Source organism: Chionomys nivalis, chromosome 6 (assembly GCF_950005125.1).
Source record: "Chionomys nivalis chromosome 6, mChiNiv1.1, whole genome shotgun sequence".
Taxonomy (NCBI): Eukaryota; Metazoa; Chordata; class Mammalia; order Rodentia; family Cricetidae; genus Chionomys; species Chionomys nivalis.
In genome coordinates, this window is record NC_080091.1 from 83,598,388 (window position 1) to 83,623,295 (window position 24,908).

Here is a 24,908-nt window from a genome sequence, read left to right on the forward strand (position 1 = left end):
CTCTCAGGACTGCTTTCATAGTGTCTCATAGGTTTGAGTATGTTGTTTCTTTATTTTCATTGTCTTCAAGGAAGACTTTAATTTCTTTCTTTATTTCTTCCTTAATCCAGGTATGGTTCAGTAGTTGACTATTCAGTTTCCATGAGTTTGTAGGCTTTCTGGGGGTAGCATTGTTGCTGAATTCTAGCTTTAATCCATGGTGATCTGATAAGATACAGGTGGTTATTAATATTTTTTTGTAACTGTGAATGTTTGCTTTGTTACCGAGTATGTGGTCGATTTTTGAGAAGGTTCCATGAGCTGCAGAGAAGAAGGTATATTCTTTCCTATTTGGGTGGAATATTCTATAGATGTCTGTTAAGTCCATTTGATTCATTACCTCCATTAATTCTCTTATTTCTCTGTTAGGTTTCTGTCTGATTGACCTGTCCATTGGTGAGAGAGGAGTATTAAAGTCTCCTACTATTAATGTGTGCGGTTTGATGGCTGCCTTGAGTTTTAACAATGTTTCTTTTACGTACGTGGGTGCTTTTATATTAGGGGCATAGATATTCAGGATTGAGATTTCATCCTGATGAATTGTTCCTGTTATGAGTAGAAAATGTCCCTCTCCATCTCTTCTGATTGATTTAAGTTTGAAGTCAACTTTGTTAGAAATTAGTATGGCCACACCTGCTTGTTTCCTAGGTCCATTTACTTGATAAGCCTTATCCCAGCCCTTTACTCTGAGTAGGTGCCTGTCTTTGTGGTTGAGGTGTGTTTCTTGTAAACAGCAGAATGTTGGATCCTGTTTTCGTATCCAATCTCTTAGTCTGTGCCTTTTTATAGGTGAGTTGAGTCCATTGACATTAAGTGATATTAATGACCAGTGGTTGTTAACTCCGGTCATTTTTTTTTTTTTAGTAGTAGATTTTGTGTGTTTCCCTTCTTTGAGATGTGCTGGTAAAGGGTTTCTAGATGTCTGAGTTACTGTGGTCATTGTTGGACTCCTTGATTAGTGATTTTCCTTCTATTACTTTCTGTAAGGCTGGATTTGTGGCTACGTATTGTTTAAATTTGTTTTTATCCTGGAAAATTTTGTTTTCTCCATTTATAGTGAACGAAAGCTTGGCTGGGTATAGTAGTCTGGGCTTGCATCCATGGTCTCTTAGTTTCTGCAGTACATCTATCCAGGACCTTCTGGCTTTCATGGTTTCCATAGAGAAGTCAGGTGTAAGTCTGATAGGTTTACCTTTATAAGTAACTTGGCCTTTTTCCTTTGCTGCTCTTAGTATTCTTTCTTTATTCTGTATGCTTTGTGTTTTGATTATTATATGGCGAGAGGATTTTTTTTTTTGATCCAGCCTATTTGGTGTTCTGTATGCTTCTTGAACCTTCATAGGTATATCTTTCTTTAGGTTCGGAAAGTTTTCTTCTATAATTTTATTAAATATATTTTCTGGACCGTTGAGCTGCGCTTCTTCTCCTTCTTCTATTCCTATTATTCTTAGGTTTGGTCTTTTTATTGTGTCCCATATTTCCTGAATGTTTTGTGATGAGAATTTGTTGGCCTTGCTGTTTTCTTTGATCAGCATGTTTATTTTCTCTATGGTATCTTCAGAATCTGAGATTCTTTCTTCTATCTCTTGTATTCTGTTGGTTATGCTTGTTTCTGTAGTCTCTATTCGTTTACCTAGATTTTCCCTGTCCAGCTGGCCTTCTGTTTGTGTTTTCTTCTTTGCCTCCATTTCAGTTTTTAAGTCTTGAACTGTTTCCATTATTTGTTTGATTGTTTTTCCTTGGTGTCCTAGGGTATCATTCACTGATTTACTCAATTCTTCAAACTTTCTGTTATACTTCTCATCCATTTCTATAAGGGCATTTTTTACATGCTGTTTAAGGGCGTCAATCACTTTCATAAAGTCAATTTTATCTACTTCTTCATGAATAAGGTGTTCATGTCCTCCTGTTGTGAGGTTGCTGGGTTCTGGTGGTTTCATATAGTTTTTCAGATTGTTGGGTGAATTCTTGCATTGGCGCCTGCCCATCTCTTTCTCCGAATGCTCCCCTATGGATCTTCTTTTACCGGATCAGGTCTCCTTGCCTACTGATGTACTTTCCCAGTGATGGCACCCTGCAGTGATAGCTCTCCTGGTGTTCCAGTGATGTCTCTCCTGGTACCAATATCAGATCTCCGTGCCCAAAGACGGCAATCCTGGTACCCAGATTAGCTCTACCACTGATGGCTCTCCTGGTGCCAAGATCAGATCTCCGTGCAGGTTGGGTAGTTCGTAAACAAAGGCCTTACCTTGTTTGGTGCAGGCAGGCCAGTGAACCAAAGGAAGTCTCGCCTGCCTACTTGCCCTGAGGATTTGCCCCCAGCGCCAGACAGACTGAGCTGGATGGTGTTATGTGCCCAAAGAGGAAAGGGGGCAGAAGGAAGAAGGGTTCTGGATGCAAGCTGGGTGGGACAAGAAGAGAGAGGCAGTATGCAGGGTGTAGAGCCCCTGCAGGGAGCCCAGGGAGTATAGGGTGGGGGATGAGGAACTTCAGAGTTCCCTGTCCAGGGCTGCTTCCGCCGCCGCCGGTCAGGTCACAAACTCTCCCCGCTGCTGTCTCTCCTGGTACCTAGATCAGATCTCCGTGCAGGTTGGGTAGTTTGTAAACAAAGGCCTTACCTTGCTTGATGCAGGCAGGCTTGCTTGATGCAGGCTGGCTGGAGAGACAAAGGAAGTCTCGTCTGCCTACTTGCCCTGAGGATTTGCCCCCAGCGCCAGACAGACTGAGCTGGATGGTGTTTGGTCAGCTGTTTCTATGGGCTTCCCCATCATGATCTTGTATTATCACTCCTCTCTCTCTTCTACTGGACTCTGGAGCTTGGCCCAGTACTTAGCTGTGGATCTCTGTATCTTCTTCCATCAGTTACTGAATGTAGTTTCTATAATGACAATTAAGGCAATCATCTGTCTAATTACAAGGAAGATTAGTTCAAATACCCTCTCCATTATTGCTTAGAGTTTTAGCTGGGGTCATCCTTGGGGATTCCTGGGAATTTCTCTAGTGGTAGGTTTCTTGCTAAACCCCCATAATGACCCTCTCTATCAAGTTATCTCTTTCTTTGTTCTCTGTCTCTGTCCCTCCCCCAGCTCTACCATCTTGTTCCCTCATGTTCTCCTTTCCTCTTCCCTTCCCCTCTACCCTCTATCCTTCCACGACCTCCCTCCCCCTACCATGTTCCAAATTTACTCAGGAGATCTTGTCAGTTTCCTATTCCCAGAGGATCCATGTATGTGTCTCTTAAGTTGTCCTTGTTATCTGACTTCTCTGGGGTTTTGGCTTGTAGGCTAGTTGGCTTTGCTTTATATATAATATCCACTTATGACTGAGTATATACTGTGTTTGTGCAAGGCAAATATATAACAGAGGAGAAAAATCAAGATAAACGAAGGTGCTTGATACATTCCATTCAAAATTGTGTTTGTATTTACACTGATCCATTGAATTCAATGTTTCAATTCATTGAAACATTTTCCTGGATTACATTGACAATGTTTTCTCCTAATAGTGTTAGATCAATTGTTAGATTTTGTTTACCATTTGTTTCCCTGTTATACTAACCCTATGATCTGCATCCTTCTGCTTCCTGTCTCACATGATTTTGAAGGCCATAGAATGTTTGTCCATGTTTTTCATTGCTGTTATTGAAAGATTGGGTCTACTATCTTCAGTCCGTGTTTTAACTCACCAGGGACCTCTCCTATATCTTTCCTATAGCTCTCATCTTCTGTTTGACATGCTGACTAAAACATTCTGACCCCAATATATTCTCATAAGGCATATTGTGCCTTATCTTTAGGTGAGTTTATTTCCAAGTTCAAAAAAAAAGTCACACATTGTAACCCATCTATTATAGGAAGTATTCATATGTTAAGAACTCATCATGAGAAACAGAGATTTTTTAAAAAATGTTATTGTGTGACAGCTTCATACTTTTACATTAATGTTTACAAATTCATTTAAAATGACTTTTTAGTCATATTTATCTTCACTGCTCCTCTCTTATGACCCTTCCTCTTCCACTGGAACCTGTCTTCTCAAAGTTTCTCCATACTTCTTTCATGTCTTCTATTTACATGAAGCTCCCTGAGTTAATTAGAACCTCTGTCTGGCTTGTGCATAAGTACCAGGTAAATCCCCATAGCAAGTGCAGCTTACAGGTGCTACACTACTGAAGAAAAGGGTACACTTTCTTCCCATAACTGCTAATGGCCATCGATACCATCCTCAGAAGATCACTGGTTGCTACTGTGTTCCTTACCATGCCCTGCTTCTGGGAAAGTGTCAGCTATGTTAACTGCTGTTTTGCATCTCGTGCCCATTCTTGAGCAGATTCACAGCTTTTTTTTGCAATTCTGTTAGTGCAAAAAGTGGAGTGGAGGTGCTGACTAGTTGAATTCTTGTCTTATACCAATCCCCTTACTTTAAGGAATGTTGGAGGACTAGTTACATAGTCTTTGACTTACACTTGTGAGATCTGAATTTCAATGTGCTTCCTTTCAACACTTACATGACCTCTCCCCAAAATAAAATAAATGAGTCTTATATTGTCTGTGTCCTAGTCTGGCCTAGAACTCAATGTGTACCCCAGGCTAGCATTCAGCTTATATTTTCCCATGTCAGACTCCCAAGTGCTGAGCTAACAGCTGCCAAGCTTGTCTTTTGGTCTGTCTGTTTGTCTGTTCTTTTCCTTTAAAACATGGAATAATTTCTTCAGTGATAGGAAGTATTTTAGAAACTCCAGAAAACAAACCTGTAAATCACTCATACCATCTCTTCTACTCTTCGAGTGCTGATTGTATTCAGGAAACCAATTTTAGACTGCATTCCTTTCTTTCTTCAACTCATTTCTCTATATTCATTATGAAACGTCAAAAATGGCCTAGCTATGTAACACCCTTTCTGACCCGTTCCTGGAAAACTAGAAGTCACTAGTTTGCAAATCTTTATTTCTCATTTTCTTCTTCAAATTGTCAAGAGGTTCTAATTTTTAGACATCATCAAATGTGCATAGAAGAAAACAAAATTGTTTGCTATTTTGAAAATAGGAAGCATATAGAATAACAAATAAGTTTCCCAGATGGATAATCCTTAACGACTACACAAATTCATAGACAAAAATTTAGCTGCTATTTAGAGTAGAGTCTTCTCTTTTGAAGAAGAAGGCTCAAATTTTAATTTAGAGTGATGAAAAGACTTAGCCAAATGAAGTACAGAACACTGAAGTTTATTCCAATATGAACCTACAAGCTCTCCAAATTTAATAATTTTTGCAGATAGAGGGAAAGTGTACTGTACTAAAAAGCATAATATGATTGAATAGCTGAGAGATAATTAGACCAAGAACACAGAATGCATGCACAAGGTGGCAGAGGGAATCTCGGGTGATATGTTGCAGTGTTTAAAAGGTTGCAGGAATGAGTTCTCACAGCCTTAAGGCAGGAAGTCTGGAAGAATCAGATACTACAGACAACGAGAAGAAATAAACAGATGTTGCCAAGTTAGCAGACCTGGTTTTTAAAAATAATTATTACACTTTCAAATATTTGTATTGGTTCATCTAAATCTTAATTATTTTTATTCTGAACAAAAAATGTTAAAACCAACAGAAGTATACACTTTATATATAGTTTGTTTACAAATTGAGGAGAAACAAACACATTTACTTAGTTTTCTCTTTTAAGATATGCAAAAGTAGTATTTACCCATCTGAATTAATTCAATCTAGAAATCGCATAGACATGCTCATGTCCATGGTTAATGTAAACGCTATGGTGAAAATCAAAACTAACTCACAGTTATCATTGAAGTTAATTTCAAGGTATTGAATAGAAACCCTAACTAAACAGTACAGATTTCCTTCATCCTCAAGTGCTGTTCCTATAAGTTTACCTGGTGTTGTGAAGTAAACCTTTATTCATGAACAATCAGACATTCTAATACTGTTGAAGTTGTGTATATAATTACTGCTCTGAATTTAGTTTGGGAAGACAGGACCAACTTTACCCCAGGTCATCAAATGAAATCTTCATACATGAAGCCCCCCACCCACTACATCTTATTAATTTATGATGACTGCTTCTCCTTTGTTTGGAGTCTTTTCTTTCACCTACTAAATAACATAGAAAACTGAAAGGGAGAATCCACTCACTGATTCACTTTTTTTCCTTAGTCATTTTTCCTTCTTATAGAAATTTTCCTGTTACTTTCACATTACGAAAAACAAATTCTCTCTCAATAAAACTTGAAGAATGACCAAAATAAGCATCTTAAAACATGTCTAAGTTGTTTATGTGTTATTTTTTCTTACTTCTTATCAACTGCTGGTGTATTAAAAAAAAAACTTGTGAGTATCACGTTAGCTTATTCTGTATGATTTCTTACTAGTCTGAAGAGAACCCAGAGCTTAGCCTGTCTGTATTCATGACCAGAGTGACCCCCATGACATTCTATATGTCACCTTTCCTACTCAAGGTTTGTTGCTGTTGCTTTTGGTTTGCTTTTGTTTTGAGTGTTTGTTTATTTTTCAAGACAGTGTTTCTCTGTATAACAGTTCAGGCTGTTCTAGAACTAGCTTTTTATAGACCAGGTTGGCCTTGAACTCAACCACATCCTTTTGTCTCTGCCTCCCAAATGCTAGGATTAAAGGCATGACCAGGCCATGCTTGAGGTTTTAAAGACATTTTGTGGAATTTGTGAAAATAACATTAACCCAGACCAGACAACAGGGTAACTTGTGCTTTTACCTTATATTTCCAGATTGCTGGCTTCATATAGCATATGCTGTCTGAGAGAGAGGCATTTTCCTTAATTTTAAGATAACTACTTTTAAACCCCTTTGATATGTGTACATGTGCATGCTTTAGAAAGATTCTACAGTGTTAGGTTTTCATATGGCATTTTCAGAGTTCCATACTGTTAGTTATCTCTTCCCATACTCCCTTATTTTCATTTCATGCCTCGGTATCCTTATCCCTCCCAGTTCTATCGTTACCAGCCCCATCTTTATACTACCCGCATTTTGTCCCCACTCCCTCGAAATACACACCTATAGCAACTTACTGGTTTCCTGAATTCTATGCGTACTCTGGTTTAAACACACGTATATAAAGAATAGTGTTAATATTTACATATGGACCAGAATACGTTGGTTTTTTTTTTTGTAGTTACTGGTTACAGGCATAGATAATTATGTCCAGATAGATCTATTTACTGGAAAGCTTCATAATTTCATTTTTTAGAACTGAAAAATATCATGTTGTATAATTTTATCACATTTATTTTCTTCATTTATAGTTGCTCAGTATCTAGGCTACTTCATTTATAGCTACTGTGAATGAAAGAGCAATGATTACAAATAAGTTGTCCTTCTGCATTAGTATATACATGTATAATATCATGTATAATATTGTACATGAATTCTATGGCTTTAAAGGATCCTCAGCACTGATGTGTATAATGAACACACCAGATTGCATACACAACTACTGTTGATTAAGTGTTCTCTTTCCCCAGAATCCACACCACCATTTTACTTCTTATTCATTTCAGATATTTTGATTTAAGTAAGCTGAAATCCAATGCAGTCATGGTTTGTTTTTCCCTGATGGATATAAATGTTGAACATTTTAAAATTTAATTATTTCTATTAAAGCAATTTTTGACAATGCTGTTTTTTAATTATAAAACCATGTTTCATTTCTTTTTTTTCACTACAAATTTACTTTTATTTTATATCCTTATCACAGTTTTCCTGCCCTCCTCCACTCACCCCATTCTACGCTCTTCACATCCACTCCTTATCAGAGAGCCATCTGATGGAAGCAGATGCAGAGATCCACAGCCAAGCACTGGGCTGATTTCCCAGACTCCTTTTGAAGAGAGGGAGGAGGGATGGTGTGAGCCATGGGGATCAGGGTCATGATGGGAGTAATCCCAGAGACAAATGGTCTGAGATCCTGGAAGCTCATGGACCCTGGATTAACATCTATGGAGCCTGGATGGAATCCTCCAAGGCCCATTCTCTGTATGTGACAGTTATGTGACTTTGTCTATGGGGCTCCTAGCAGTGGGATCAAAAACTGTCCCTGGCACTTGAGTTGGATTTTGGAACATAGTCTCTTTGTTGAGGACTTTGTTATATTCAATGAACCAAGTGGGTTGTTTGTTTATTTTTTTTATTCTTTTTATTTATTTATTTATTTATTTATTTATTTATTTATTTTTGGGTCTTTAGGTTTTTTTATTTTTGTATAGTGGGCAAAGATATTTTTACATTACATAAGCTTTTTCGATTGAAAGATGGAGTCCTTTGATACAAACAAGTTTTTCATGTTCCCAGAGTGCCCTTTGTCAATTGTTCTTGAGATGCCTATGTTACATCGAGGTGATGTTCAGAAAGTTCTTTCCCATTCTTGGTTTGTGCAAGTTCCTCCTCATTTGCATTCAGCTATCAAAGCTTATGTTGAGTTCTCTGAACCATTTGGATTTGGCTATTTTTTCACAACAAATAAGACAAGGGTTTAGTTTCATTTTTCTGTGTGTCGATCTCCACATAAGACATCACCATTTGTAGAAGACACTGCCTTTTTCCAGAGTGTGTAGTCTATCTCTTTGTTGGAAATTAGGCTACTGTTATCCTGACCTTCAATTCAATTCCACTACTTAGTGTGTCTATTTGTGTTCAGTACCAGGCACAATTTATTGCTATAGCTCTGCAGTATAACTTAAAATTAGGGCTGGTAATACATCTAGCAGTGTGGTTTTAGTGTTCAGTACTTTTTTCCTATCGTGGGTCTTTTGTATTTCTATGTGTTTTTACAGATTAATGGTTCTCCTTTTTAAAAATATCTCTAAAGAATTACTTAGGGATATTGATCAGACTTATATTGAACCTGTAAGTTGCTTTTGGAAGGATGACCATTTTCATATTATTAATTATAACTAATTATGAACATGGGAGGTCTGTATATCTTCTTATATCTTCTTCAAGTTCTTTCTTCAGCATCTTAAAATTTTCAATATACAAGTCTTTCTCACTTCCTTGTTCAGATTTATTTCATAATATCCTTTTCAGAGTATTGTAAATGGATAGTTTCCCTTGGTTTCAGACATGAAGTTTGGAGGGAGATGTGGAGGATTCTGTCTATAGCTGCTGTAGAATTGGAATGATTGAAACACAGTTTTTATATGTATGAAATAAATAATGTTCATTAAATATGTAATATGTATGAAACATAGAATACATACACATAAATAAAGTTAAATTTTTCTAAATATCTCCTTTTCAGTAACTGAGTTTTTTCATATTAAGCCTTGTCAACAAATGAAAGAAAACCATTTTCTTTTATGTTAAAATTTATACTTGGTGATTCTTTTCATACAATGCATTTCAAGTATTAGTAGGAATTAGACAATGTGAACTGAGAACTTGTCGCTATATTGTTTCAGTTAGATATTTTCTGTAATATGTAATGTGTCAAAACATTTAGCTATACACAAAAGATAAATTTATACCCTTCCATATTTCTCGGAGTAAAATAATGACTTTCATGAACTTGGTTCTGAAATTTCAGTTCTTTTACTGGAGTAGATATTTAAAATAGTTTATATCTGGACTTTATGAGTACTTTTTTACTTTTGTGAGATGATAAAATAATTATATCATTCTCTTTCCCATCCGTCCCTCAAAACTCATAATGAGCCCCTTTTTGTTCTCCTTTTATTCATGACCTCTTTTTACCTTTTTTCCTTTAGCCTATATTCATAAATACAACCTGCTCAGCCTATGTAATGTTACTCGTGTGTATATTTTCATGGCTCACTCACTGTCACTCGGCTTCACATCCTGTCCTATTTTTTTATTGTTTTTTTATTCTTTTTTAATTAAAATTTCCACCTGCTCCCCGTTTCCCATTTCCCTCCCCTCCTCCCAAATATTGCCCCCTCCCCCACTCCCCTCCCCCTATCCCCACTCCTCTTCTCCTCCCCCCAAACCATTCCCCCTCCCTCTCGATACTGAAGAGCAGTCCAAATTCTCTGCCCTGCGGGAAGACGAAGGTCTTCTATCTATGTCCAGGAAGGTGAGCGTCTAAACAAGCTCAGCTCCCACAAAGCCAGTTCATGTATTAGGATCAAAACCTAGTGCCATTGTCCTTGGCTTCTCATCAGCCTTCATTGTCCGCCATTCTCAGAGAGTCCAGTTTCAACCCATGCTTATTCAGTCCCAGACCAGCTGGCCTTGGTGGGCTCCCAATAAATCAGTTCCACTGTCACAGTGGGTGGGTGCATCCCTCGTGGTCCTGATTTCCTTGCTCATGTTCTCCTTCCTTCTGCTCCTCATTTGGACCTTAAGAGCTCAGACCGTTGCTCCAAATTGAGTCTCTGTCTCTACCTCGATCCATCGCCAGATGAAGGTTCTAAGGTGATATGCAAGATATTCATCAGTATAGGATAGGGTCATTTCAGGTTCCCTCTCCTCAGTTGCCCAAGGTACCATCTGGGACATCTCCCTGGACACCTGCGAACCCCTCTAGAGTCAAGTCTCTTGCCACCCTAAGATGGCTCCCTTAGGATATTTACTTCGCTGCTCCCGTATCCACCCTTCCTATATCCCAAGCATCCCAATCCCCCAAGCTCCTCCCATCCTCCCCTTCTCCTTGTAGCCAGTTTAAGGGTTTGTCTTACTTAGGGTTTCTGTTGCTGTGATAAAACACCACTACTTAAAGCACTTTGTGAAGTGGAGAGTTTGTTTTTTTTTTCTCACACTTCTGCACCATTATGGAAGTCAGGACAGGATTTCAAATAGGGCAGGAACGTAGAGGCAAGAACTGAAGCAGAAAGCATACAACAGTGCTGCTTACAGGCTTGCTCCCCAGCCTTGCTCACCTCATAATTACATCATCTTAATTCCTATGGCTGGACTCTTCCCCTGTGGGATGGGTCCACCCATATCAATCACCAATCAAAATAATGCACCTCAGATGTGTCTACAGGCTAGTCAGATGAGACATTTTCTCATTTGAGGTTTACTATTTCAAAATGACTCTAGATTATGTCAAGTTAACCTAAAACTAGCCAGTACAAACATATATAATACAGTACATTTATTACCACTGTCACATGACACTGATTTTATTGAATATGTTATTTTATAGGTAAATACTTTTAAATTGGGCATTTCATAAAGTACTATAGGAAATAAAAGGTAAATTCATTATTTTTATATCGATTTTTCTTTGAATTTTGAGCTGTTTAATGTAGTGGTATTTCTATTGTATTTTAATAAATAAATACTTCCTGAAGATCTCTGAGAGTAAAACAGTTCCACTGGTCAGCTTTACAGACGAGGTTATGTTAACATACACTTTTAATCCCAGTAGCCACATGACACGAACCTTTAATCCCAATAGCCACACTAACTGCCATAGAAATCGGGTGGGGCATGCCTTTAATCACAGTGGTGTACACATTTAACCCCATCCCTAGAATGGGAGGAAGTGACTCACAAAACACAGTCCCATTCTGAGATTTCGAGAGGCAAAAATCGTCATTTCCGACTGAGTTCGAGGTAAGAACCAGTCAGTGGCTGGCTATTTTGCTTTTCAGATTGAACCCCAATTTCTCTCTGAGTTTTTATTAATCATGCTTCAGTTTAAGAGGTTTTTCTTTATAGAGTATCTAAGCTAATTCTTAAAAGAGAGTATACACATTTATTTGGTGGATAAATAAATGAATGAATGAGAAAGACCTATAAATGTCTATGAACAATTCCACAGCAATTACTGAACTATTATTTTATTTATATTTCTTCATGTAAACTATTGATACAACATATCCACAAGATAGCATTGTTTGTTGTTTGAGTTTGGTCTGGCAATATGGTCAGAATCATTCTATTGTATAATTATTATACATATTGTCATCCAGCAATGTCGTGGACGATGATAATGACATTTGATTATTATTTTTGTTGTTTAACTTGAGTATTTGTTCTAAGTTTAAACAAACCAAATGAGAAAAATGAATGTTTCTAAACCACCATTTCACTTAAAAGACACCTTCTGATACTGAATTAGTTTAGAGTAATTTGACTTCAAATTAGTCATAAAATTGATACTTAAAATAAATAATAGATCCAAACATCAGATTTCTGTACTTTTCTACTCTCCAAAATGGTATCAATTATAGATAATACTTTTTTTAAATAAAAATTGTGACCAAGTTGGGCAGTGGTGACACACACATTTAATCCTAGTACTCACAAGGCAGAGGCAGGCAGATCTCAGTGAGTTTGAGGCCAACCTTGTCTATAAAGTGCATTCCAGGACAACAAGAGCTGTCTTAAAAAACATCAAAACTTAATAACAAAAAATAAGTACATAAAAATTTGAGACATAATTACTGTTAATTTTAGTATTTGAAGCATGCTTATTTTCTGGTTTTAAATGTATCTTATAATTTTGGACTTCAGATTATTGTCAATTACAGGCAAGCTTTTATGAGTTATCTATCCACATGGATGCACTGTTTTCCTTTGTTATCCAATAATGAATTCACATTTTTCAAGAACATTCTACATAAAATATGGGGTATTAATTGTTTTTTATATAAAATTGACGTATTTTTAAATATTTATTCTTTAAATTAATTGTCATTTATTTTAACTTTCAAAGTCCATCTTTAAATGTATTATTTTAAATAAATAGTACATATATATTCATCTAACGCATGTAAATTATCTAAATTTTTCCTTTCATTCACTTATTTATGAATGTTAAACAAAAGGTAAGTTTTGGATACCCCAAGGCTTCTGACACATTCAGCTACTTTGGAGCAGTTGATCTTACTAGATAGATATACACTGCACAACCTTGAACCATCTTATATATCTATTGAAGTACAGATTATTTATAGGTTAAAATCAATCTCTAGAACCCAACTAAGTCATTAAATGACAGGTTTTCCTTCCCCTTCCTCTCCCTGTGGCTTGGGATGTGTGTGAAAATGATTTTTGTAGCATACTTCAGAACTATTTTGAATAGTCTTTAAAACGGTTTCCTACAATGATATAAGAACTTTTCTTCAAGTGAAAGAGGTTATGAAAAAGAAAAAAATGAAGAGTTTATGAGCCATAATAGACTCCTTTTGTAACACTGCAGAAAAGGATTTAAGGTGGTTTTCTTTCCTTAGTACGTGGTTACGGACCAACAGCCTTACACTGAAGCTGTGTACATATTACATTTGACGTAGCAACTGAAAACCAGTCAGCTAACAGGAAACTGAGGTAATCACGTTGTTCAGAGAAAAAAAAATCAATGTACTCTGCAGAACTCAATCTCCTTATAAGACCAATGCAAGCAAAGACAATCAATGACTCTCTGTTGCATCTGTGTGAAAGGAAGAGGGAGAAAAAGAAAAACAAAGTCTGCTGACTGCCAAAGAACAAGGTGCCACTTGAAGGCCACTCTCTAAACCCTTGAACTATCAGAACTTAAATGAATCAAATCCATTTCTGTCAGATGTGAATTAAGTAAGTGCTAATTCTAAAATCACATAGGAAATGGTATAATATGGTAGTCATTTGTGTGTTACATTATTAGAAATTTGATAATAAACAGTGTTAAACAGTTATAAATAACCCACAAAAGAATAGCTTGATGTACTAACATTATTATATATGAAATGCTGGTGATTTGCTAGAAATTGCTTAATTTCAAAAACTTTACAAATGAGTTTTGAAAATACCGTTCATCCATATGAATTATTGAGTCTTCTTCTTATTCACTGACTTTCTGTGTTGTTTCCCCTTGTCCCCTGCCAACTTAGGAGGAAAAAGGAAACGAAAATTAGATAAGAAAAATAAGAGAAGATACATAAATGAAGAAAAAAAGAAAGAAGAACTATGCATAAAATTGTGTAGACTGTGCTTTGGGGGCAGCTTCGTCCTCAGTCAATCTATGGTCCTCTTGAAATTCAGGCATACGATCTAAGCATTATTTTAAAATTTCATGATCAATAACGCTGAAAGCTGCAGAACATACAAGCAAAATAAGTGCTGACAATTCACCAGCATACCGATTTAATGAAATGTCATGCTCCAGCCTCAGCAGTAGTGCCAGGAGGAGATGACCATCGTGATTACAATCTGTCAAATAAATCTCCGTTTGTCACGTAATAATAAACAAGGATGCTACCTTTGTTCCAGGTTGGGTTTGTTCTCTAAAACACAGCACACAGCTCATATGCTAACACAAATTCACAGAGTCAGTAAATCAGACTGCTTTTTTTTCTTGCTTGCTTGTTTTCTGTTTTCTGTTTTTTTCTTGTTTGTTTGTTTTCTGTTTTGTGTTGTTTTGAATAGGAAACAAATAGGGTTGTTTTTTTTTTCCTCTGGCTACTTTGCTTCTACTTATAGAATGCATCAAAATGTAAGAATCTGTTCTCTCTGAGTTATGCAGGTTTTAACTCCAAAGGACATTTATATGTCACATTATTTACAGCAGCACATCTTATTTTTTAATTAATTAGTGCTTGTTAAGGGCAACGCCTTAAACATTTAAGGAAACATTCTAGTCAATGGATATGAAGTAAAATATACAGAAGATGGACAAGACTAGATATCTATGCAAAAGATAATCAATGCAGTTCATAAAATTGAATCATAGGTAAAATCATGCTAAAGGTGCAGATTTTAGTTTTTCTGATCCTAGGAACCACAAGAAAATTGGTGATTTTGTTAGTTACTAGGCATTAATCACTTATCTTGTTACATATTTCACTGTAAAAATATCTATAAACAATGAAATTCAATGTGAATATAAACAATAAAATATTCTTAACATACTCTTTTCTAAGAAATGATATGCTTTTAAGCATTTTAAAATCTATTAACAAATAAGAAAATGATCTTATAATTACTTTTACAACACGGAACAGAAATATTCTCGAATTATCCTCATCAGTTTTCTTATCTAAGTTGCTTTTCATTCAAAGTTAGAAACAAATTAGTTACTTACTAAACTCACTCATTTAGTCAGTGTCCACTTGAGATCCTACTATGCACAGATGTTGCACTCCACTCCTGCATTATATACGTTTCAGGGGTGCCCAGCCCTAACTATTGTTGTCTTTTTGTGTGCCCATTATTATTAGGGCTCTGTTGAGATAATAAGTATTTGAGTCATCAAAAATTTATAGCTATTAGAAATTATCTAGTACAGAGTTGAGCAAACGGTTCAAGATAAAAAAAAATCACCCTTGAAATTTTTGGTTTTATGAAAATAGAGTACTGATTGAAAGATAAAGATATTTCCCAGTTTTTTAAAATATAAAGTCAGTTTGTAATTACTTTTGCTCCATCAGTAATGTGTATTTTCATGATGACAGACTAGTGACTTCCCAAAAATAACTATAAAAAGTGATAATGGAATGGGATGTAGGCATACTAAACACTTGAAAACATTGCTTTAAAAAGGCAGCAAATTGGACACATGAAAGGAGAAAGAAGTTGGCTATAACTGATGAAATAAAGTAAAGCATAAAACAAAACACTGAAAATTTACTCATGGAAAATTACTCAAATTGAAACCTATTTCTCTCATTTCCCAAAATGCATTTTATTATTTTTAGGTATGACACTTTGACTTGCATTATGGAGTATTATCAAGTCATAATGAATGAAACAGACTATATTAGAAAATAAATTCCACCTCCATTTATTCTTTCATGTGTAAGGAATATGTGTACATTTACATAATGTGTTTGTTATTGCAGGTGCACACATGGCAGTATGTGGGTGTGCATGGAAGTCAGAGGATAGCCTTGGGTCCATGCAGGTGCACACATGGCAGCATGTGGGTGTGCAGGGAAGTAGCAGATAGCCTTGGGTCCATGCTTTCTCCCCTGGAACAGGATCATTTCTTGCTCTCTGCAGTACAGCAGTGGTATTTGGCTCATGAGCTTTTGGGGATCTTTCTGTCTTTGCACCTGATCACACCACAGGCACACTAGACTGTAGGTGTGCTCTCCCATATGTGGCTTATCCTGAGTTCTGGAGAGTCTGTCCCCTGTGATCCCTGTGCCGTCTCCGCAGTCCTTAATCTTCAACATTGTGAGATTACTGTTTGGTCTTATCCTGACGTAAGTTAAGTCTTATTTTTTTAATTCTTTCTTTGGGAATTTCACACCATGCACCCCAATCCCACTCATGTCCCAGTTCCCCCATATCTGCCCTTCACTCTTGTAGTTCTCCACAAGAAAGCTAATGAAGAATGAGATAAAATAAACAATGCTAAAAGAGAGAGACAGAGACAGAGACAGAAAAATGTAAACCACTTTGTTCCTCCATCTTCCCACCTCTCCATGACTTCTTTATTCATCTTACTCCCACTGGAAGTTTTATTTGCAAGTGTTCATTGTGTAATAAGTTGTGGGTCAGGTTCAAGGCCTTTGGCTTTGGTACAGGAACGATAATGGAATCCCCTCCCACATTCCTATTTGTTATCCTGATATTGCCCCAAATCATGGAGATCCTAAATCTGTGGTTCCACAGGATCAGTCCCTTCCCACACTCCAGTAGTTCGTAGTTGGAGTAGAAGTTCGGGTGGGACAACTCCAGGTCCTGGATGCTTACCTGGATAACAACTGAATTGATCCCTCCAGACCGCCAGGATCACTCCTCTAAGGTGAGTGCTGGAGCAAGTCTGCTCTCTGAGGCCCATGTGAGGGGTGGGATAAGTTTTCTTTGTAGTTTTTTTTTTTTTTTTTTTTGGACACCTCCTAGTGGTTGGTTTTGAGTCTTATCCTTTTTATTTCCCTGTAGGCTCTTGTTTCCGTTTCATAACACCTGGAACTAGGATTTCACTGCATCTTTAGATCTTTATCAATCATGAAGGAAGCCAAAGTGACTGCTGCATACCTTCAACACCTTCTTCCCCACATAGGCACCAGTGATGTTCCAAATGCTTGGTTTTGTGACATCTTCTCATAGCACCCTGGGATTTTCTCCCCTGTGCATTGAGGCATTCCATTTCCAAAGAGACTAAGACTAGGCAAGAGAAGGGTGAAAAGGGTTTTCCTGATTTCGATGGCAGAGTGGAATGAAGAAAAAAATCCTTGATGTCATCTATACTTACATGAAAATATACTAGCATGGCAGTGAATAAAGACAGTTCTTCCTCATGTACTCTGATGGATACATACATGACTTTGTTTATAGTTCTCATGTTCTGTAACAGCCCCATTTACCTGAATTCTATTTGTCTTTTCTTTCTTTCTTTCTTTCTTTCTTTCTTTCTTTCTTTCTTTCTTTCTTTCTTTCTTTTTTCTCTTTCTTCTTTCCTTCCTTCCTTCCTTCTTTCCTTCCTTCCTTCCTTCCTTCCTTCCTTCCTTCCTTCCTTCCTTCCTTCCTTCTTTCTTTCTTTCTTTCTTTCTTTCTTTCTTTCTTTCTTTCTTTTTTATTTTGTGTGGGGGGAGCCTGTCCTGGAACTAGCTCTTGTAGACCAGGCTGGCCTCGAACTCACAAAGATCCCCCTGCCTCTGCCTCCAAGTGCTGGGATTAAAGGTGTGTGCCACCACCACCCATCTCTTTTTTTCTTTTTGAGTCTATAATATAATGACAACATTTCTTTCTTCCCTTCCTGCCCTCCAAAATTTCCCATTTACCCAACCCTGATCTCCTTCTGGGATTTTTTTGTTTGTTTGTTATCAATTGTTTTGCCTGTTTCCTTTTTTTAATGACAAAAAATGGGTTTATTGTAAAATTTTCTTTTGTGCCTAGCTGGGAAATGTTTTGCCTCCAAAGCAGCAGCAGTAATCTATGTCCCTTCCCTATCCCTCCTCTATCCCTGCCCCAGAAACTCTTTGATCTCTGCAATGGTGTCTATGATAGTCAAGTGGTCTGGTGTGCAAATTTTTTTAGAGGGGAGGAATGAAGTTTTCAGCATCAACCATGGCTTCTAGCAAAAACAATCAGACACTGGGTATACCATTCCTCATTTTTTATAGCTAACTTTAGGATTTATTGAAGCAGTTGTATCTTGTAGAGTTTAAATTAAACTTCATAAAGTATTAAATCCCTACTACAAAATTTGATAAGTGCTGTTAAAAACTCCTACAGCCAGTTACCTGCCCACTGGGGTGTGGATTTTTGTACTATTTATGCCATTGTAAAGCATGTGTCTGGCCTCTTTTCCAGCTGTAGGATTCAGTTTTTGTTCTCTGTCCCAGCAGAGGATTCTGATTTGTGAGTCTACCCCTAAATAAATAACCATCTATTATTCTCAATTCTGAGCTAGTGTGGGATTTCTTTTAAGTGTCCTTTCTCAGATGAGAGACATTTTAGTTAGAATTTTGTTTGGATCACCAATCAGCTTCCCAAATAAAGTCATAGAGACTTATTATTAATTATGAATGCTTGGTTTTTGCTTAAGTTTGCCCCATTAGCTCTTTTAATTTCATTTAACCCGTTTCTCTGCATCTTCATTTTGTCTCTTGGCTTCTTACATGGTTTTTATTCTGTAGGTTCTACTTTGCTATTTCTTCTGTGTCTGTCTGGTTGGCCCCTGGCATCTCCCTGGTATTTCTTTTTCATTCTTTTTCAAGTCTAAATTCCTTTTCCTTATTTTCTCTGCCTCTATGTTCCACCTATACTTCCTCCCTCACTGTGGGCTGTTCAGCTTTTTATTAGATCAATCAGGTGCCTTAGGCAGGCAAGGTAAAGCAGAAACACATTCTTTACATAATTAAACAAATGCAACACACCTTTACATACTTAACAAATATTTCACTACATAAACAGATGCAACGATTCTTTACGTAGTTAAACATATGCAACACATATTTACGTAATTAAACAAATGCAACAATCTTTGCATAGTTAAACACATATTCCACATATAACATCCTGGTTTGGGCTAGGTAAAAAGATGCCCTTTGGGCTCAGGATATGTTTGATCATAAATTTGTGGGCAAAGCTGGTAGAACAGATGGATGAAAGATAACCTTCATGACCTTCAGACATTCAGAATTTTGACAAATAACATAAGAAAAAAATGTGGTTCAATTTTGTGCCTCACCATTCCCTGGAGGTTCTTAGCTGATGCCTGAAGTAGCCATGTTGGGAACCAACATAATTCCACAATTATAGACACATTATCCCCAGTGTCAAGAATGACCCAAATTTTTACCATTTGAATGCAACTTAATTTCTGGAAGATTCTCCATTAATTGTTCTATCCAGTAAGCATATTTTGATGACCCTAAATGTCTCTCTTACAGAACTGAGTGGAACACCTTTCTTTGTTTAACACAGGGGGATAATACAATTTGCGCTACTCTTAATTCAGTTATAATATCAAAATATGTTTGAATTGACTGAACAAGAACCTTGAATATCTCTTTATAATAGATATCTATTATAATGAATGAGACTGTAGTCTCAGTTTTTCTTCATAATATAATTACTACTGTCCCTCATGAAAAGTTCTGATGTACCCTGGTAGGGATGGCTTGGGATGTGTTAGGGGATAGTAGAAGTCGGGTGGTAGAAATGAGGCTCAATTGACCTCTGCCTGAGATTTCTCCATAGAGCTAACAGTGTAGTTTTGGTGCTCGAGGACAGTTTGTCTGCCATTGTAGTTTATCTGGCCCAACACAGTGATATGCACTAGTATTTGAAAGAACCAGGGCAGGCCCCATTGACCAATTTCCAGCTCAACAAAAGGCTTCCTATGAAAGTCTATCTATGAAAAAAATTTATTACTGAGTCCAATGGATTCCGCTCTGACATTGTGGGTATATACAAGGAGAGTCATGAAGATTATTGAAGTTCATACAGAGATACAATCATTTTTAATCTGAAATCCTTGTGGCTGCAATCACTCATAAAGTGTTGCATTTTTCCAAATATGTAACATATATCATTTTCTTGTTCAGGGCATATAACTTTTTTATATGTGAAAAACATACCCTGATGGTGGCTAGAAGCCATGTCTACACATAATCTAACAATCTCTTGTAAATTTTCTTCTTTATAAGATCCCCTAAGTGCTTCTTCAAGTCTTGTTAGTGTTTTTTAAAGCCAGTTGTTTTATAGGCACTCTTTTTGCCTCTGATTTAGCTGTGTCATTCCCTGTAGTTTCTAAAAGCTTGGCTACAAAGTCTGGATACAATTCACTAACTCCTAAACATATTCAAAGAGTTGACGGAACTATAATGTTTTCACTCTACTTCTTTGGTTTCTCATAAACCCTTCCAAATCCTAATATATTAGTAGCTTCTCTCGATTTTATTCATGTTTTTCATATGACTCATACAATTGCCCCCTCGTCTTCACCTTCATTGGTGTACTGATCAAATGAGCATTCTTTTGTCTGATAGGTCAGAGTTACCTATAGTCAGGGTCCCTTTTGGATGCCAGTTGCTGGAGTGAAAAGCAGAATCCTAGAAACCTGACCAGAGTAATAAGGAAATGAAGAAATGACACACTTACACAGAGAAAAGCTGTGGCCAAGTGAGCTGTGCACTCTAATAGAGATGTAAGAGTAGAATCCAGTAATTCAGTACATCCTCTACATATGAATTGGAAATCAGCTTATTGTACACAGTTAAACAAGGAGAGAGGATTATTATACACAGTCAAACAACCTTGATAGAGGGTTTTGGTATGGAGCAGTTTCAGGTTAAACACACACTGGAGGAGAAGTTTCAGTGAACATTTTCTGCACACTGTCAACATCTGTACATAGACCAAGGGATGACTTTGCCACTTCTCTGAGTCTGTTAGAAATGTTTGCCATCCTTATTGGTCTGAGGTTATAGGGTCTTTGCAATGGCTGCAGTCAAGTCAACAACACAATTGGCTCAGAACCTCAGATGCTATTTACATATTCAGTCTAATCTTCTCTCAAATAACTTTTTAGCATTGTATGAATTCATCTATGTAACAAATGTTATCTAAGATCCAGAGAATTAAAATTTAAAGAAAGTGTATATAAAGTTAATTGTTTTCATAGTTCTGATCGGTCATATGTCAGATGTTACTGCATTTATTGATGGTGGGTAAAATCAATAAATTTGATGTTCAAACTGTAAAATTTAATGTGAAATTTTACAGCTTCTGTTTGAAATGCCAATTTTAGCTCTACATTCACTAATTTGCAAAGATTTTGGAGTCTTATTAAGTTTGGTATATGTTATTTTAGTTATTTAAAAAATATAAAAGCAAAATTTATAAAATAATAATTTAATAAACTATAGTAACATACTAAATAGCAATATGTAGAAATGTTTAGATATAAATATCCATGAATTTTATAATGTATGAATGTATAATTACATGTTGCCAAATAAAATTAGCAGATTTCTCAGAAGACATGAGTTAATCAAAGACAATTTTTTCTCTAGAAAGTATATATATATGTGTGTGTGTGTGTGTGTGTGTGTGTCCATGTGGGTTATTTTCTCAAAATATATAAAACTGAAGTGCATTTATTTTTAAAAATACCAGAAATAATGAGAAAAATAGATGTTAAATGATCTACTTTCAGAATACACATATTTCAAAAATGAGAATTCCCAGTAGAAATCCTTAACTGGATAGACATCAAGAAATAAAAAAATAGTAGAACTCTTTTCCTAATCTTCATATTAAATGGATAAAACTGAATCAAAATGAAATACATAAACATTATAATGAATTATGATTCCATCTATACATTTTGTTTCTAAGAATCCTAATTCATTTGCAATTGCACAATTCTTTTTAAAATATTTATTCCTCTCCTTATCCATTTATTTATAATTCACTAATACTTTTAGTTTTTGATTTTCAGCTCAAAGCTTTATTTTATTTACTATATTTGTGAGAAGTCATTAAGATAAGTTCATTTTGTTTTTAAGTATTTGTTTGCTTGTTTTTCTTCAGAAAGGTTATTTCATCTACGTTTGCAGTCAGTTCTGCCTTGGGCTACCAAATCTACTCTTTAGTTAGGAAGCAAAATTTCTAGATAGAAAAATATCTCAGCCACATTTGACAAATTGTTGAGACATATTCTCTCTTTCCCACTCTGTGCCTCACCAGGTTCACACTCACTTCCTAAGCCTTGGCAAAAAGCATGTTTACCAGCTGAACAATTTCACTAGCACAAATTGACACACACATATGAATAAAGAAATACATTTTATGTAACAGTGGGTAGTTATTGAACATTGAAAACTACTTTTATTAATTATGACAATGCCTCACTTTTATTTGTAGTTTCCAGGGCATTCTTGGATAAAAGTTTACTTTCAAGATCTTCCATTGATCGACTTCTCTGTTTTTATGCCAATACCAAGCTGTTTTCAATACTGAGGCTCTGTAATAGAGTTTGAGGTCAGGGATGGTAATGCCTCCAGACGATCCTTTATTATATAAGATTGTTTTGGCTATCCTGGGTTTTTTGTTTCTCCATATAAAGTTGATTATTGTCCTCTCAAGATCTGTGAAGAATTTTGATGGGATTTTAATGGGGATTGCATTGAATCTATAAATTGCCCTTGGTAGAATTGCCATTTTTACTATGTTGATCCTCCCTATCCAAGAGCAAGGGAGATCCTTCCATTTTCTGGTATCCTCCTCAATTTCTTTCTTCATTGACTTAAAGTTCTTGTCAAATAGATCCTTTACTTCCTTGGTTAGGGTTACCCCAAGATATTTTATGCTATTTGTGGCTATCGTGAAGGGTGATGCTTCTCTGATTTCCATCTCTGCTTCCTTATCCTTTGTGTATAGGAGGGCAACTGATTTTTTGGAATTGATCTTGTATCCTGCAACGCTACTAAAGGTGTTTATCAGCTGAAGGAGTTCTTTGCTGGAGTTTTTGGGGTCGAAAACACTATCCTGAGTGAGGTATCCCAGACCCAAAAAGAGGAACATGGGATGTACTCACTCATAATCGGTTTCTAGCCATAAATAAAAGACATTAAGCATATAATGTGTGATCCTATAGAAGTTAAATAAGAAAGTGAACCCAAAGAAAATCATATAGTCATCCGCATGGAGAGGGGGAAGTAGACAAGATTGCAGGGCAAAAACTGGGAACTTGTGGGTGAGGTGGCATGGGGCAAAGGGGAAATGGGATGAGAAATATGAGAAGGGGAGGATGGGAGGAGCTCAGGGGATTGGGATGGTTGGGATATAGGAAGGATGGATAGGGGAGCAGCGAAGTATATATCCTATCTAAGGGAGCCATCTTAGGGTTGGCAAGAGACTTGACTCTAGAGGGGTTCGCAGGTGTCCAGGAATATGTCCCCAGCTGGTACCTTGGGCAACTGAGGAGAGGGAACCTGAAATGACCCTATCCTATACTGATGAATATCTTGCATATCACCTTAGAACCTTCATCTGGCGATGGATCGAGGTAGTGACAGATTCTCAATTTGGAGCAACGGTCTGTGCTCTTAAGGTCCAAATGAGGAGCAGAAGGAGGGAGAACAAGAACAAAAAATCAGGACCACGAGGGATGCACCCACCCACTGTGACAGTGGAACTGATTTATTAGGAGCCCACCAAGGCCATCTGGTCTGGGACTGAATAAGCATGGGTTGATTCCGGACTCTCTGAGCATGGCGGTCAATGAAGACTGATGAGAAGCCAAGGACAATGGCACTAGGTTTCAATCCTAATACATGAACTGGCTTTGTGGGAGCTTAGCCTGTTTAGAAGCTCACCTTCCTGGACGTAGATAGAAGACCTTCGTCTTCCCGCAGGGCAGAGAATTTAAACTGCTCTTCAGTATCGAGAGGGAGGGGGAATGGTGTGGGGGGAGGATAGGGGGAGGGGAGTGGGGGGAGGGGGCAATATTTGGGAGGAGGGGAGGGAAATGGGAAACGGGGAGCAGGTGGAAATTTTAATTAAAAAAGAATAAAAAATAAATAAAAGAAAAGAAAAAAAAACAAAACAAACAAACAAAAAAAAAAACAAGATCTTCCAAAGTATGAAATGTAAATGGGATGATGAAGTCTTGTCTGGGAAATCTGATGAACACCTCGTTTAGTTACTGCTATGTTTATTCAATCCTGATATCATTTACTCTTTAGTATGCTGTGGGATAATGGTCTGTACCCTCTCAATTGTATTTTTTTCTTTATTTTATTCTTTTTTAATTAAAATTTCCTCCTCCTCCCCGTTTCCCATTTCCCTCCCCCTCCTCCCACACATCACCTCCTCCTCCTCTCCCCACTCCTCTCCCTCTCCCCCCACTCCATTCCCCCTCCCTCTAGGTACTGAAGAGCAGTCCAAATTCCCTGCCCTGCGGGAAGTCCAAGGTCCTCCCACTTCTATCTAGGTCCAGGAAGGTGAGCATCCAAACAGGCTACGCTCCCACAAAGCCAGTTCATGTATTAGGATCGAAACCTAGTGCCATTGTCCTTGGCTTCTCATCAGCCTTCATTGTCTGCCATGTTCAGAGAGTCCAGTTTCAACCCATGCTTATTCAGTCCCAGTCCAGCTGGCCTTGGTGAACTCCCAATAGATCAGTTCTACTGTCACAGTCAATTGTATTTTAAATAAATGCAGTTTGGCCAGTAGCCAGGAAGGAAGTATAGGCAGGGCAACCAGGCAGGAAGTAAAGGTGGGACAAGGAGAATAGGGGAATTCTGGGGAAAGAAAAGATTAAGTCTGCAGCTGTCATCCAGAAACAGAGGAAGCCAGGCATAGAGCAAGCAAGATGTGACTGCCTTGCCCAAAAATGTACTAAACCACGTGGCTAACAGAGACAAAAATTGTGGGCTAATATAAGTTATAAGAGTAAATAAGAAGACTGAGCTACTAGGCCAATCAGTTTATAATTAATGTAGACCTCTGTATGTTTCTTTGGGGCTAAATGGCT